The sequence below is a fragment of the Dipodomys ordii genome, unplaced genomic scaffold, assembly GCF_000151885.1.
Source record: "Dipodomys ordii isolate 6190 unplaced genomic scaffold, Dord_2.0 Scaffold158, whole genome shotgun sequence".
NCBI lineage: Eukaryota > Metazoa > Chordata > Mammalia > Rodentia > Heteromyidae > Dipodomys > Dipodomys ordii.
Window position 1 is genome coordinate 757,148 of NW_012267374.1, and position 17,077 is coordinate 774,224.

Consider the following 17,077-nt stretch of genomic DNA (forward strand, 5'->3'; position numbering starts at 1 on the left):
ACAAAAAGGTTTTCACAGACTTTCTTGCTTGGACGGACTTCCAGCTGTGACCTTCATATCTCACCCTCCTAAGCAACTAGGATTACAAGCATGAGCCACCTTCCTAGCCCCTTGACAAGAAGCTGAATATTTTATAAAGAGAAATTAGTCAGCTGGACAGGATATTGCATCCCTGTAATTTTAGCTATTCAAAAGGTGGAGATGCGGAAGATTGTAGTTGAGGCCAGCCCAAGTGAAAAGTTATTTCTGATATTCCCATTTCAGTCAATGAGCCAGCTACATTGGAGACTGTAGGTAAGAGGAACATAGTGTGAGCCAGCTCAAGCAAAAGCACAGAAAAACAACCACAGCAAAACTATCTGAACAGCTACTAAAGCAAAGCAAAAAAGAAAAGAAAGATTGAAGATGAGACTCAGCAATAGACTACCAACCTAATAAGTGTTGGCATTGGAGTCCTAACTTCAGTGCTACCAAATTAATTAGTTAATTTAACAAAGATGTGAGGTTTATTGAGGTCACAATTCCAGAAATGAAAGAACATGGTGCTGACATATACTTAGGCCTGAAGAAGAGCTTCATGGTGAATGGAATCACAATGCCAGAATTCAGGAGACATGCCAGGCTTGCTTACCACAACAAATTGTTAGCCCAGTGCAGTACTACATACCTATAATTCCAGCTACTTAGGAGGCTGAGACATCAGGACAACAAGTTCAACATGAACCCAGAAAATCACTACATCATCAGCCATTTTCAGGGGGTAAATACAGAAAATTGGGGGTAGGGGGGGAGAAAGGTCTGCATAGTTAAAACTCCCAATGTTACCTCTCAGAGATCCAGGTCAAAAGAGGACATATTTAAGGGGAAATACAAATGGAATTTGGAATTAAGATACAGTATCAACGACCTTAACACTCGCCAAAACCGAAATTCTGAAATTCTATGAGGAAGACTGTGACTGTCATGTACTAATTCTTCTTTATCTGCCCTCCACTTTGTCTCTTTATTTGGCTTTTGGGGGCCAGTGGACAGGAATTCTAGCATTTGAGAAGCAGGACTTTTGGAGTTTGAGCCTAAAGTATAAAAATTCTGCTTTCAAAGAGCTCATTTATAGTCTGAATCGCTGTCCTTCTGTCTCTCGGTCACTCTCTCTGCCTGCCTTTCTTATGCTGGGTCTTGGACTTGAACTCAGGGACTTGTGCTCTCATAGCTGTTTTTGCTCATGACCCTCTACCACTTGAGCCACAGCTCCCACTTTCTGCTTTTGTTTTTTTTTTTTTTTAATTTTTATTTTTTGTGAACATACTGTACAAAGGGGTTACAATTACATGGGCAAGATAATGAGTACATTTCTTATCAAGCATTGCAGCCTCCTCCTTTGTTTCCCCTTCCCATCCCTTCCCAGCCTCCCCCCGCCCCCCCCCACCCAATCCCCCCCCAACCCCGCACCAAAGTTGTAAAGTTCGTTTTTGACATGACAACTTGTACTTCTCATTGTTGCATCGGGTCCACCTGTATCCTTAAACGACTTGTTTTTCCCCATCTCCTCCACAAATTATACCGACATCAAATATAGTGAATGCAGGGGTTATACTGTGGGGGAGGGACATACAAAGCTACAAAGAAATAATCTTATAAATGAGCTAGAAACAAATACATAAAAGAAAAAAACATTTAAATACATATCTAAGGGTTCATTTTCCTAACATCACATTATCTGACCTTTCCTGCTTTTGTTTGGTGGTTAATTGGAGATAAGAGTCTCAGGGAGTTTCTTGCTCAGGCAGCTTTCAGATAACACTCCTCAGAGCCAGCAGCCAGTGGCTCATGCCTATATTCCTAGCTACTCAGGAGGCTGAGATCTGAAGATCGTGGTTCAAGGCCAGCCTGGACAAGAAAAGTCCATGAGACTCTTATATCCAATAAACCACTCAGAAAACCAGAAGTGGTGCTGTGGCTCAAATGGTAGAGCGTTAGCCTTGAGCTGAAGAGCTAAGGGACAGCACCCAGACCCAACTTCAAGCCCCATGACCGACAAAAAAAAAAAGAAGAAGAATCTCAGACTCCAGGTGTGAGCCACCAGTGCCCACCGCTTCCTTCTTGTTTCAATACAAATTACCTCTTCCGTCAGCAGTGAGATCAGGAAGCTGCCTGCATTCTTACTTGAGTCACAATGGCATAGATACAGCCTCAAGAAGTAGAGGCAGCCATTTTTCCCAAAAAGCCTTGGGGTTTTTTTTTGTTTTTACTAAAACACAGTGTTATTGTTGTAAGGGTAAGACATAGAATATAGAATATTGGAGTCTTTATTACACAGTTAACAGGCTGCAGGCCGCCAGATGTTACAAAGGCCTACAGCATGCAAATACGTATAACACAGCTAGGAAACATGCTAAACAAAAACAATACCAACAAGCCATTTCAGCTCCAATGAAGAACTGAATTGGGACTCCATGGTGACTGGAGACAGGAACCAGGACATGATCACAGAGACACACGTGGCATCCTGGCTGTTAGGCTGGTCCAGGCCTAAATAGGTCAGTGCAGAGGACAGATCCTCAGGAAATTCCCAGTCTCAGACACTGGACTGACAGATTCAGTAACCTATCAGCCAAGTGCCTGCCCCTGCCTCCAGGGATCCAGGCACGCCCATCACCTGGGAGGCAGGTGATAGGCAGGGGCTTTTCCTTCCCCCAGCATGAAGACAAGATGCCAGACCCTACAATCCACCATGTGGACAATATGGTGCCAGCCAGACCTGACCTCCTTACTTCATTATCACAGTACTTAATAGTACAGTACATCAGAAGCCATATTGAAGTACAGATGCAGAATCTAACTGGCACCATCTTGTCTTCATGATGGAGGCAGGTAAGTCCCACCTCCCAGGTGATGGGCATGCCTGAATTTCTTGAGGCAGAAGGGGGAGGGGATTTAGACAATAGGTTACTTGACCTGCCAGTCTTGAGTCATAAACTCTCAAGCTCCCTGTGACCCTGCCCACAACCTGACCCTAGCCTGGACCAGCTCAGGCAAGGTACTCCATGCCACATGTCTCCTGCCTGCTCCTGTCTCCTGAATGGCTCTTCTTGGGTCACCATGGCATCCCACTTCAGCTGTCCATTGGAATTGATGTGGTTTGTTGGTAGTGTTTTTCTGGCTTTTCTTTCCTCTCTGGCATTCATGGCTCAGTTTCCTAATAGTGTTAAATGTATTCATGGGGCTTCAGGGCTTTGTGACAAGAATCTGCCTGCATTCACCTGCTTTCCAATAAAGTCTCCCAGTTCTAGCTCTCAAAATGTGGCTTCTCTGTTTTCTTGCCATATAACAATATTGCTCCTGAGCAATTCCACTGTAAAAGTGAACCAGGTTATTCTTGTAAGGGAATGATTTCATATTTGAAGTTTCCAATCTAGTTGTGGCAGGTTGATGCTCCTATTAGATATTTAGATTTCTTCTAAACTGGATATCAGATTCTGATTTTTTTTCCTGATAAAGTTAATGTGATGATTTGCATTTTTCCATAACTTAAATGTTTAAAAATAGCGTGTTGTTACTGGATGCAGTTCTAGCTTCTCACTGCTCAAAGCCAATACTTGGGAGAAAAATTTAAAGGTGGTAAAAAAGAAATTAATTTTATTCAAGGACCAGCATCCTGAGAAAATGGCGGGACTACCATCTTTTAAGTCTTGTCTTACTCCCTCCCCACACATGGCAACTGTCCTTGACCTCTTGGGGACAGTTACAAACTTACTACTTTTCTGCAAGGTGAGCATCATCACAATTTATATTCTTGACTTTGGATGATGCACAGAATTAAAGAGTAAGGATGCCAGGTGCTGGTGGCTCAAGCCTGTAATCCAAGCTGCTCAGAAGTCTGACATAGAGAGAATGGAGGCTCAGAGACACCCAGGCAGCAAAGTGTGCTAGGCTTAAAATTAACAGAGACAGGATAGATAGAGGGGGAGACAGGAAAATGATATTATTAAACAACTATCAAAAGGTTCAAACTCATGTTAAAACAAGGAAGTAAAACTGAAGAGGCAGATAAACTCTCCTACTGTCCTAATGGTAAATTAACCAAATTAGGAGATACCTGTCCTATCCTTTGAATTGGTAAAAATAAATAAACAAATAAATCTGAGAACCCTTTGTAAAGCCTAAAATCAGAAAGAGCGCAAGAACATGTCAGGCAGCAGATACTCCAGAAGACTTTATCAGGTTTGGGGGGTCTTACCCTAAAAAAAAAATCATTGTTCAAGGATTAGGAGTTGCTAGAGGATATGACCATGTGTCTTTTTCCAGCTCAGAAAGTATGAAAGCTACAGTTAGGAATCACGTTTTTGAGTATTTGCTTCCCATTTCTTGTCTGGGAAGCAGGAACTGTTTCTCTTTTTCTATTTCTTCCTACTTTAATGCACTCCCCTACTTTAAAATAAATCCTCCCTAAAATATTCACCTTGTGAAAATCTTTTTTTTTTTTTTGTCAGAGCTGAGGACCAAATTCAGAGATTTGTACTTGCGAGGTGAGTGCTCTTCTACTGAGGTAAATTCCCAATCCTGAACCTCCCTTTTATGAGGATGTAAGCTTATTCACCCCGATTTTTGGTTGACAGCCTTCATCTTGAGTCATCTACAAGCCAGGCCCAGCCACAGTTGTCTATTCCCACCGGGCCCAACTGCATCAGCAACGTAGTCCAGATGCCCAGTCCTGGCACACGTGGGTTCTAGTGTATAGTCACAAGATGCCAGCTAGAGAATATATTGTCTCTGCTATAGGATGTTTTCCCCTGGCTACATGACAGCTATAAGATGTATTGTCTCTGCTGTGTGCTAGATATAGATGTTTTTCCTGGCTGCAAGCCAGCTATAGAATGTCCTGCCCTGGCTGTCCAATATCTCCAGTGTCCAGCTGTGACTCCAAAGATTTCCTGCCCCAGATCTTACTTCTGCCTTCAGTCTCCTAACACTGTATCTACCTCCAAGGCTCTGGGTGCAGTTTTCTACTCTCTATCCCACAAGAGATAGCCTGACAGCTTCCAGCTGACATTAAATGCTTCTTTCTTCTACATGACTGTGGGTCTGAGTGGTTTTTGGGTCGGAGCTTACAGAGACATCCTGAAATGTTTTTCATGAGTGATTTTTGTGTGAGAACTGGGAAACTAAGAGAACCCCCCCCCTTATCCATTCTCTCAGCAAAAAAGCCAAGCTGGAAGCATGATTTAAGTGGTTGAGGACCTCCTTAGCAAGAGCAGGGCCCTGTATATTTTGTTATCTGAAGATCACCAGACATTCTAGAATCTGTGAATATAAAGAAAGATTATTTAGCAGTTAACATTTTAGTTACTTAGATTCTGGCTTTTCTTTAAAAATAAAATGCTGGGGGGGGGAAGAAAGGAAAGTCAAACAAACTCTGCCAAAGACAATCAACAAAAGAGTAAATCACTGTTAAAATATCAATACAGTTGTAAATATATCTGAGAATCTTTTTGGTTTCAGTAGGTAGCAGTTTTTAGTTACTGAGAACAGGATTTCACAAGAAAGTGGGGATACTTTATATACCATAAATATGACTTAAATATGCCTTGTGGGAAGAAGTCCTTATCAATAAAGTTTCATGACCCAGCCTTCTTTCCCCTAGTTCCTCAAAAAAAAAGGGGGGGGTCACATCTCCTTGGAGATAATGGGACAATCCTAGCAGGTATGTTTCCATATAATGGCTTATCACCATTTTCTATTCTGTCCAGAATGACTTAATAAGTGTTTTTGAAATCACTTTGTGAAGCTGTGTATTGGTAGCCCATTCACGTAATTACTACTCGGTAGGCTTAGGTCTGAGGATCACAATTTGAAGCCGCCCTGAGCAGGAAAGTCTGTAAGGCTCTTATGTCCAATTAACTGCCAAAAATCTGGAAGTAGAGCATGGTTCAAGAGCTCACCTTGAGTAGAAAAAGCCAAAGGAAAGCACCTAGTACCAGCACACATACACAAGCACACACATACACACACATAAACACCCCCCCCAAAAGATGTGAGCACTTGTGCCCAGCATGGGACATTTTTGTGCAAGCTACAAATATAAAAGGTAAAAAAAAGGAGGACTGGGGTCATGATTTAAGTGATATAATGCCTGCTTAACAAATATGAGCTCCTAAAAACAAAAAGTGTGTTTACCTTTGAAACCTCAGTCAATTAGCAAAATAAATCTCAATTTTATCCAGAGGAAAATGATATAGCAGATATGGAATCAACACAAGTGTCCATCAGTAGATGGAACACACAATAAAAATACCTAGACACAGAACAACAGATACCACACAATCTCATTTACATGTGGACTCTGACAAAGACAAATTCATAGAAGCAGAAAGCAGAGTTCATTTCCAACATAGTGTCTTGTGAGTATCATTGTTGCAAAAGGAGGGTGTAACAATGCTTGAAAAGAAATGTAGCGGGTTCCGGTGGCTCATGCCTGTAATCCTAGCTACTCAGGAGGCTGAAATCTGAAGATCACGGTTTCAAAGCCAGCCCGGGCAAAAATGTCTGTGAGACTCTTATCTCCAATAAACCACCAGAAAGCCAGAAGTGGCGCTGTGGCTCAAGTGGTAGAGCACTAGCCTTGGGCTGAAGAGCCGAGGGACAGCACCCAGGCCCAGAGTTCAAGACCCATGACAGACAAAAAAAAAAAAAGAAATGTACTCATTACCTTACTGATGTAACTGTAACCCCTCTGTACAGCAACTTTACAAGAAAATAAAATTTTTAAAAAAAGAAAGCAGGAAGGTGTTTGCCAGGGTTACCAAGGCCTGGGGATGGAAGGTTTGGAGAGATATTAGGCAAAGGATACACAGTTTCAGTTAGACAAGAGAAATAAGTACAAGAGATCTATTGAACAACATGGGGACTATAGTTAATAACAATGTATTGCATACTTGAAAATTGGCCAAGTCAGTACAATAGATTTAAGTGTTCTCTGCACTAAAAGGAGAAGATGACATTTACTCCTTATGCTTTCATGAAAATTTAGCAATGTACCCTGAGGGTTGAAGTACAATTATGTTAATAAACCTGTCTGCTCTCTCCTTGGACAAGAATGATCTTGAATCAATTATTAGCCAGGCTAAATATTAAGTGCAGTTTTTCACCAGTAAAACAAAAATAATATTAACAACATCCCTTTAGTGTTATTTAATAACTAATGCAAGATTCTAGTGTCTGGCATTGGAAGAATTCAGGCAAGATGTGAATGTAGTAACACTGATAGGAGCTGGGCACTGGTGGCTCACACCTGTAATGTAATATCCATCCACATTTTAAAAGAATTGGGCATTTCATTGAAGACTTCATGTTAAGATGTGAAATAGGAGATGGATGCTAGTGGCTTAAGCCCATAATGCTAGCTACTCAGGAGGCTGAGATCTGAGGGTCATGGTTCAAAGCCAGCCAGGACATGAAAGTCCATGAACCTTTTAACTCTAATAAACTACCCCAAAAAAAGCCAGAAGTGGAGCTATGGCTCCAGTGGTACAGCAAATTAAAAAAAAAAAAAAAGCTCAGCAACAGCACCCAGGACCCAAAGCCCTGAGTTCAAGCCCTAGGACCAGGACACAAGAAGAAAAAAGAAAAAGGAAGAATAATTCAAAACAGAAATTCAAATTACCCATTCAGTTGTTCCAGTTCTGGTAATGCTCAATAAGTGACTCTCAAAGGAAATGAGTATTTATGTATGTTTTTTGATAGCAAGGCAAAATTTACTTCTGCAGAAAGGTGTATCATCAGCCAAAAATCTGGCAAGCAAGTACACAGAGCAGGCAGGCTTGCCCTCCACACCCAATTTATCCCTGAGGCAGCAGGCCCTGTGCATCTTTGCTCAAATTGGTGGCGCTCAGGTTCACAATCTGATTATGATTGGCTATTTTGAATAGGGTAAAATGTATTTACATAAGGTGACTGAAATAAGATTAACAGTACACAAATAATCTCAAAATATAGCCACTCTTCTGTTATTTCTTGAGCAATCTGTTGTGTCTTAATTCCATCTTGAAAAGAAACCAGTTTAAGACAAAATCTTACATTTCAAAAATCCCTCCTTATTCCAAAGCAGTTCCTCTCTTCCTAAACAATAGCCAAGCCAAATGGCCAAAGCAGCAAGTTTTAATCAACACACTTTGATAGAAAAGACAGTTATTTTCACAGTTCTCCCCTTCTCTACTCTTCTTTTCAAACTCTTCTAACATTAGTCTCTATATGAATTAATCCCACAATACCCAATGAAGGCCATTGTCCCAATCACAACAAGGAGGGACATTAGAGAGGTCCACACTCCTTTACATAACATGGGAGCCATTTACTTCTACATTTTAAGTTGATGGTCCCATCTGGGGTTGTATTTTTGAGGATGAAGGTACAACCTTTGACCCTGAAGTATCCCAACTTCCCAGGGCCAGTGGGCCTTGAACCCACGATCGGTGAAAGGAGTCACCAATACTCAGTCAATCAGGCTAGGAATCTTTATTAGCCGTGGCGACCACTCCACAGCTCAGGGTATTTAAAGACAAGATCCATGGCACGTGGCGGAGGGGGTCACTAGCAGGTGGTCAGTGACAGTGTCATAATGACAAAGAAGCAAGTTACAAAAGCAGAACTAGCAGGTACTGATTACAAATGGCATCAAAGCAAAGTAAGGTTGCTAAGCCCAAACAATTTACTGCAGACATCTGGTGCCTAGGCAGGAGATTGGAGTTGTGCACCCAGCTCCAAGGCCTCCAGATGAGAAAAACCATCCTTAGAAGTACAGATGCCCAGGTCAATGGGGTGAGCTAGGAGGGCTCTGTCCTAAAGAAATGTAGACATCATAGCCCTAGGAAAGCATTGATAAGCCCCCCAAATCTCCTAGAGGTGAGACAAGACATCTCTTGAAATGCAGGTGCCTAGCATAGCCATTCGGGCACTTAAGTCTCTACTCAAGCCTTTATCTTTGAAATTTAACATTTGGCCCTATTCTCAATCAATACAAATGGTCAAGTTTCAGTAACTGTCACACTGCAGTCTTGTTCTATTCCCAGGGTATGTACCTATGTTTCTGATCTCACATTTTGTATTCTTTTTTGAGGAGGCAGGCCATCACAGCCCCCTGTTAGAGTGTATTAGACTTTGCCAGAAAACCAAGCAGATATCCAGGTACAGAGAACAAAGAGAAATTTCTGTTTGTTGCCAGTAAAGAGACCGGCAAGACCCCTCTCACAAGAGAGGAGTGAGAAGTGCCAGCTATTGTCTGAGGTAACCTATATAACCTATTGAGACTAGCAGGGAATAGAAGGGGCTAAGAGGTGGAGACCCCGGTGCGGACGTGTGGACCGGGGGCTTCATCATGATGGATTTGGATTTATGGCTGCTGCCCAAGTAATAGATAAAGGGTCTGTAGCTGCCCAGATCTGAAGGTCACTCTAAGAGGCTCTTGTTGCCTTATATGGTGGTAGCTGCCCCAGAGAAGTGCCATCCCAAGGTAGAGGGGGCTGGAGGCTGATTATTTACTGCCTTTATTAAATGGGTCTAGTGTTGCGTAAGAAAGGAGCATCCTAACATGTGGAAAGGGGAAGGAGCTTGCTAAGCTATGGGAAGGGAGCTCATTGGCTAACAGCCCCCTCCTTTATTAGGGCATCTATCTCCCTTTTTCCTGCTAAAATAATATTAGAAGCCACCCAATTTTTCAATGTCATCTTGCTAGAGGGACTTAATTATTCCAGGCCTTAGGTTCATCAAAAACTCCTTTCTGGTCTCTGATGGCATCAGTATAAACCTGGAGGTCAAATGACTCACTTGGGTTGAGGTCCTTAAGAGTGCTTCCAGTTTTGAAATGCCAGCTTGACAGGGATAGCCAATTGAAGCAAAGTACAGGTTCCATTTGACCAGAAAAGGCTCAAGCAAAAGTCCCCCACAATGCCACCAGACATCAGCTCTAGCAACAGAGAGAGAAGCTGCATTTCATCTCCTCTAAAGACCGGCTTTCATTGTATCTGGAGACATTTCCCAGGGACTCATTTCTCCCACCCCAGTCCTAGTATAGTTATAGAACGGTGACTTAACAGACTGAGGCAGCTTTAATTGACCGCAGGAAACAGTAGTGACATTGTCCTTCAGGAATCGTTGCCCAAGCAACAAGTTGTCTTAAAAGAGGGATCTCATGCAAGCCACGCTGGAGGATCTGTGGCCCATCCCAGAAGGATGGGGGTAATCTGAGATCTTGGTCTACCTTCTACATGTGTAAAAAAATCACTTTTATTTAAAGTGCAAACAGAATATTTTATCCATTCCAACCAAGCATTTGTTTCACCATACCCAGTTTTCAACAGCTATGACCTGACTACAGTTACCTCAGAATGATTGCCTTGAGGCCTGACTAGAACATCTGAGACCCCCATAGTAGTAGGTTCCACTCATTCTAAGCAGAATTCTTTCTACAAGACTGGGAATGTCAGAGGAATTCCTAGCCCATAATACCTGAACACAAAAGGATCCTCAGTCATAGAGTGAAGATCTGGAACCATGATCAAGGAGTTATAGGGTTTGGTTTGTTTTCTTAAGCATCTCTATATTTACCCCTGTTACACCACTGATTATTGTTAGTTGACCATTCTATACCACTCTTAACCATATCGGGGCATATATTGCCCTCTGGGGCTTTAAACTTAGTCTTGAAAAAAAATATTTTAAATCCCTCTGTCTCTCTGTCATCTCAGAGAGGAAAAGTCAACAACATTTTCCTGTCTTTTTAAAGTCATTTGGCATCTCCAGGACTGGATGACACAGACCCCTTGGGGGCTTACATTACCCAAGTGCAGAAAATCTATCCCTTTTTTGTAGTAAGCACTGTTCTTTCAGTGGTGAGTAGCACTTGACTAAGTCCATCCTAGATCAGCTTGCATTTCTTCTTCTAAGTCTTGATCAGGATGCAATAATTAGGCACCTATTGGTATCTGGGAGCTCAGGGTGTGGAGTCTGGGCCAGCAGTCTTTGTTGCCTTGAGGTCAATCAGTGGCGTTGGTGTTTCTTGGTTTGATCCATGCACAAAATTGCTTCGTTGCTGTGGTACTTGCTAGAGCCCCCTTTCCAGTGTTGCTGAGAGAATTCAGCCTTCAGATGGGTTTCCAGTCCAAGAGCACTGGTCCCCCAATACCTCAGGGCTTCCAAAAAAGGCAAGGAGACATCTCTCTTAGGGGAGAAGTCTCCCCAGTACCTCTCCTGGAAGGAAAGATCCCACATGGGTCCCCATACTGTTATAAACATGCTCTCCAAGAACCATTGGTGTCACAATGATAGACATGGAAATAAAGAATAGTCTCAGTAAGGTAAACTTTACTTCTGTAGGTGGTGTACCATCAGCCAACTATCTGGCAAGCAAGCATACCTATATTTATATACAAATGCATTCATACTGATTCTTAAAATAATGTTGAGTATGGGGATATAGTTCAAATGGTGGAGTGTTTGCCTTGAAGCCCTGGGTTCAATTTTCAGTCCCCAGAATAACAATAACAATAAAATAAAAAATGAGACAAATACAGTGAAATATTGAAAAAGACTCCTTCTTATGCAGAATTACAGATCTTTTATATCCATTGGCAATCCATTGTTCCAATTTGCCAAATGGCATTAAATATCTATCTATCTATCTATCTATCTATCTATCTATCTATCTATCTATCTATCTATCTATCTATCTATCTATCTTTGTGCCCGTACTGGTGTTGAGATTCTCCCCACCTCAGGTCTTTAGCCACTCCCACTACCTTTCCAGTATGGAGTCCCCAGCTCCACCCAGACCTGAGCTCCTGCCAGAATAGCTGACCACTCCTACACTCCACCCAATCTACCTGTCCACACAGAGTAAGTTCCACCACTAGCCTCAGAACAGCCACCTGGATAAAGGCAAACACCATATTGCTCCCTCTTCCAGGAGGTGATATAGCCCCTCTAAATAAACCTTAAAATAATCTTTCTCCTGTGTCTGCCTGCCTCCGCATAGTCCCATGGGATGGCCAGGATAGGCACTAACAACTGGGGCTTAAACTCAGGGCCTGGACACTGTCCTTTAGCTTTATCACTTAAGGTTGGTGCTCTGCCACTTCAGCCACACCTCCACTACCAGCGTTTTGTTGGTTAATTAGAGATAAGAGTCTCTTAGATTTGTCTACACTGGCTGAATTTGAACCTCAATCCTCAGATCTCAGCTTCTTAAGTAGGATTATAGGCATAAATCACCTGGTTTCCTCTCCAAAAAAAAATACTGAATCTACTATTCTTAAATCTGATAAGTGAACTATTGTTAAAATATTGTCATCCTATGCAATCTATACTAATTAAATTAAACCATCTTTTAGCTTTAACAGTACAGTCACAGTTTGCCATTGATGTGATGTTTGCTAACTCATATGATTATTTTTCAAATACTGAGGGCATTTCCTCAAATCCCTACATAATGGCTAGTGACACCACACACTTTTAGGTTCCTTTTGCACCATTAACACTGGCTCCATTACTCTCTTACATCTAACCAACAAATCAATAAATCAAGTCCTAATTATGTGTTGAGCATCCTTCAAATGTATCTGTTCTTCCTCACTTGACTTGGGAATCTTCTGTGACCTTGCAAGTGTTCATACAAATGACCTCGCTTTATCTGCAGTGGCAGCCAACACCCAGATGACCCAACCCTCCTCTCCTCCACTCACTGCCTCTAAAGCAGAGCTTAGGTCAATGCTACTTGAACCTCACCAGCAGCTGCTCTGCTTTCATCACTTAGAGGAAAGAAAACCACATGCTTTAAACACATGGGAGAAAATAAAAAATACAATAATGTGAAATTATAAGCACAGTCCAGGAAATGAGAGAAGAGAAAGTTCATTGCCTTCTTGAGAAGTCAAAGAAATTTCCTGTTGAATGGACTAGAATATAAAAGACCTTGACTTTTCCTGAGCCAGTATTTGCATTCTCTGAGCCTGGAATCCCATTTCTTTGTGAAAAACAAGGTTCACAAAGGATGTCTTTTCAACAGACAACACTGAGAAAATTGGATCATCTATATGGAAAATAATAAATTTGGAATTTTACTTGTGCCAAAGAGAAAAGTTAATTCAAGTCAGTGGCTGGTAGCTCATGTCGGTAATCCTAGCTTTTAACTTCAATCCTCTTCTGAGATCTGGGGATCAAAGTTCAAAGCCAGCCCTGGCAGAAATCCAGAGGTGGAGCTGGGCTCAATTGGTTGAGTGCTACCTTGAGCAAAAAAGCTCAGAGATAGTGCCCAGGATCTGAGGACAAACTCTAGGACTGGCACAAAATAATTCAACATGGATTAATAAAGATCTAAATGTGCTGGTAGTCCATGCCTATAATCTCAGCTACTCTTGACCCCTTGGGCCAAGAACACCTGTCACGTTGCTGCCTTGCCACCTTGGTATAAGGTCCAGTGAAGTAGACTAGCTACACTTACCTTCCATACTGCTTTCTCTATACCACTTACCACAGGGAGAGCCCTTTCATAAGTTAGATTATAATATGCAATGGCATCATTAGCTCAGCATTCCAAGGAATGGCTGATTTAGCACATGGGCTAGATAACCTGTTTGTAGATAACAGCTTACTCCAACCCCCAGCATGAGGAAGGAGTCAGAGGCCTCCAGATCCATCTTACCCAAACCCTGTGCTCTCTTCTGCTTTCATTGCCCCTTAGACTTGGCAAGAGAGTTGGAAATGAAAAGAGACTTGGAATTTGATGCTAATATTTTATTTTCTTTAGAGATCATACACCATTGAATGGCAAATTCAAGTTATCTATCTGCTTAATATATAGAATACTAAGCAGTTCATATCTAGATTATATAAAGACTTCTATGGGGTTAATATCTAGAATATATGAAGACTTCTATGGCCCAATTAAAACAGAAGCAAAGGGCACAAAGAAATGTTTCTATAATATTTCTACAAGTATTTCTATCTACCAGAAAAGATACAAATGGTCAACAGACACAAGAAAAGATGCTCAACATTAGTAATCACTATGGAAATGCACACCAAAACTACAATGAGGCCAAACTACAATAAGGTCTGGTGCCAGTGGCACATGCCTGTAATCCTAGCTATTCAGGAGGCTGAGATCTGAGGATCACGGTTTAAAGGCAGCCCAGGCAGGAAAGTCTGTGAGATTCTTATCTCCACTAAACCACTCAGAAAACTGGAAGTGGTGATGAGGCTCAAGTGGTAGAGCGCTTGCCTTGATCTGAAGAGCTGAGGGACAGAGCTCAGGCCCAGAGTTCAAGCCCCAAGACCAAAAAAAAAAAAAAACTAAAAAACAAAAAACCCACAATGAGGTATTACTTCCCAGCCAGAGAGGGGCTATTTCTTAAAACTATTCTAAAGAAAATGATTATTGATAAAGATTCAGAGCAACTAGAACATTTGTGTGTTGATAATGAAAATGAAAGCTGCATTACTCTGGAGGCTGAGATCAGAAAAGGTTTGAAGCCAGCCTAGGCAGAAAAGTCTACAATATTCTCATCTCAAATTAAAAAGCAAAAGCCAGAAGAAGAGTGACAGCCTTGAGTGAAAAAGCCAAACAAGAATGTAAGGCCATGCAGGGCACCAGTGGCTCACACCTGTAATCCTAGCTACTCAGGAGGCTGAGATCTGAGGATCATGGTTCAAAGCACAGTGAGATCAAAAGAGGTTACTCTTAGGAGAGAAACACTAAGGTGCAAGGCCTCAGTGCCTCTTCATAGTTATATAAAATAATATACCTACTGAAACAACTCCATGATATGGACACAAGAGACCTTTCTTTCTCTCTTCTTTTTTTAGTTTGTTTTTGTTTTGTTTTTTGTTTTTTAGCCAGTCCTGGGGCTTGAACTCAGGGCATGGGCACTGTCCCTGAGCTTCTTTTGCTCAAGGCTAGCATTCTACCACTTGAGCCACAGCGCCACTTCTGGCCTTTTCTGTGTAGGTGGTACTGGGAAATCGAACCCAGGGCTTCATTAATGCTAGGCAAACACTCTATCACTAAGCCACCATCTCTGCCCTCGTTTTTAGCTTTTGATGATTCTGTCTTCTTTACCTTATGTAAAATGTACATCTTTGGAAGGGGAAAGGAATGAAAAAGTGCAGTAGTGGAGCTCAGTGGACACTGATGAAAAGTGAACTGTACAACTCATTGGTGCAAACAGAAAGGCAAAACTGGGAGAGAACAGGGAATAGAAGACACTGTATGAAAGGAAATGTACTCATCACCGACTCATGTAATTGCAATTCCGCTGGTATGCCTCTCTATAATAACAATAAACTAAAACAAAAAAGAAGTAAAAGTAGGGACTTTAATACATATTTGTACATCCATATCCATAGCAGTATTACTCACAAAAACAAAGGGTGAAAATAGCCCAATTATCCATTAACTGATGAACAAATAATTAAATCTGTATTATATATTATATTACCATATAATAGATTACATGTATTATAATGAACATTATATAGAATATAGAGAGTGGCATACTGTCCATCTTTAAAAAGGAGAAAACAATTCTGATATACTGTGCTACAAGGAAGAACCTTGAAGACATAGACAGATGAGGCAGTCCCCAAAGGACAACTATAAAATACCTAGAAGAGTCAAGTTTGTAAAGACAGAACGTCATACAATGTTGGTTGCCAGTGGCTGAGAGGGAGGAAACTGACATTCACTGGAAGGCGCTCTGGAGACGGTTGGCAGGATGGCCCCACAGCGATGTGAATGCCACTTCACTGTATTCTTAAAACAGCTAAAATCGCTACATGTTATACCTGTTTTACCACCGTTGAAAGACAAAACTTTTTTTTTTAAAAAACTGCCTTGATGCACTTTGAAGAAGTGTGAGAATTGAATATGCTGTTCTGTATAATGTGCAGGACATATAGAGGGAAACCAAATGAATTCTCTGTCTTCCCTTCCCAAACGTGCTGGATTATATTTAATTCAAACTGAGGACTCGATCCATATTAAACAGAGAAAATCTGTAGCAGTTTCAATTTCATGAGAATGATGTATGGATTCCATTTGTTTTCTTTTTTTCTGTGCTGGTACTGGGATTTGAATTGAGTTTGGGCGTCGGCCCTTCGCTTTTTTTTTTTTTTTTTTTTCCTGTTCAAGGCTGGATTTCTACCGCTTGAGCTACATACAGCTCCACTTCAGGCTCTCTGGTTAGCTTCTGATGAAAGTCTCAAGGACTTTCTTACCGGGTCTGGCTTCGACCTGGGAACCTCGGATCTCAGCCTTCTGAGTAGCTAGGATCACAGGCCTGATCTATCAGCATCTATCTGGCTGCATTCATGTTACAGCTTTCCTTGTTAAACGCTTTACACACCACCACACAGACACAGACACAGAGATAGACAGACAGACAGACACACACACACACACACAGTCAAAAACCTCAAAAATTAGGGCTGAAAAAAGGATGGTTGGCAAGGTAAGGAAAGGCAGCAACGCGCCCACTTAACTACAAAGCTGTAGACAGACCTGCGAGCCCCTCCCCACCCCACTGACGCCTTTCAGCTTCTGGGAGCTGTCCACCCACGCCGCCCTCTGATCGCTGGGGTTTCCGTCGTACATAAACGGACGGCACCCCGATGCTCGCGTGGCTTCTGAGAGTCCACATCTAAACCGCGTAGCCGTGGTGCCTCCTCGGACGCACCGAGAGCACCCATCTCCCAGCGCGGCGCTCTGCTCTCCCGCGCCTCGCTCTTCCGTTCCCACCTCCCCGGCCTCGGCGCGGCCGCCGTGCTTTACACCCCTTTTCCCTGCCCTCCTCCCCCCCCCCTTTTATTTGCGATCGGCTCTCTCGCACACATTTTCTTCTAGAAAATCCGTGCGCCCAGAGAGGTGCGAGTCCGCGGGGATCTTACACTCGGGGCGGACCCCTCCGAGTCCCCGGTGAGAGCAGCCGGCCCGGACACCCAGGCTCCGGGCAGGGCCCGGGACCGCGGCGGGAGCCTCCCCGCCGCCAGGAACAACCCCCGCAGTGTTCCTGCCGGCAGCGGGGCCAGGCTT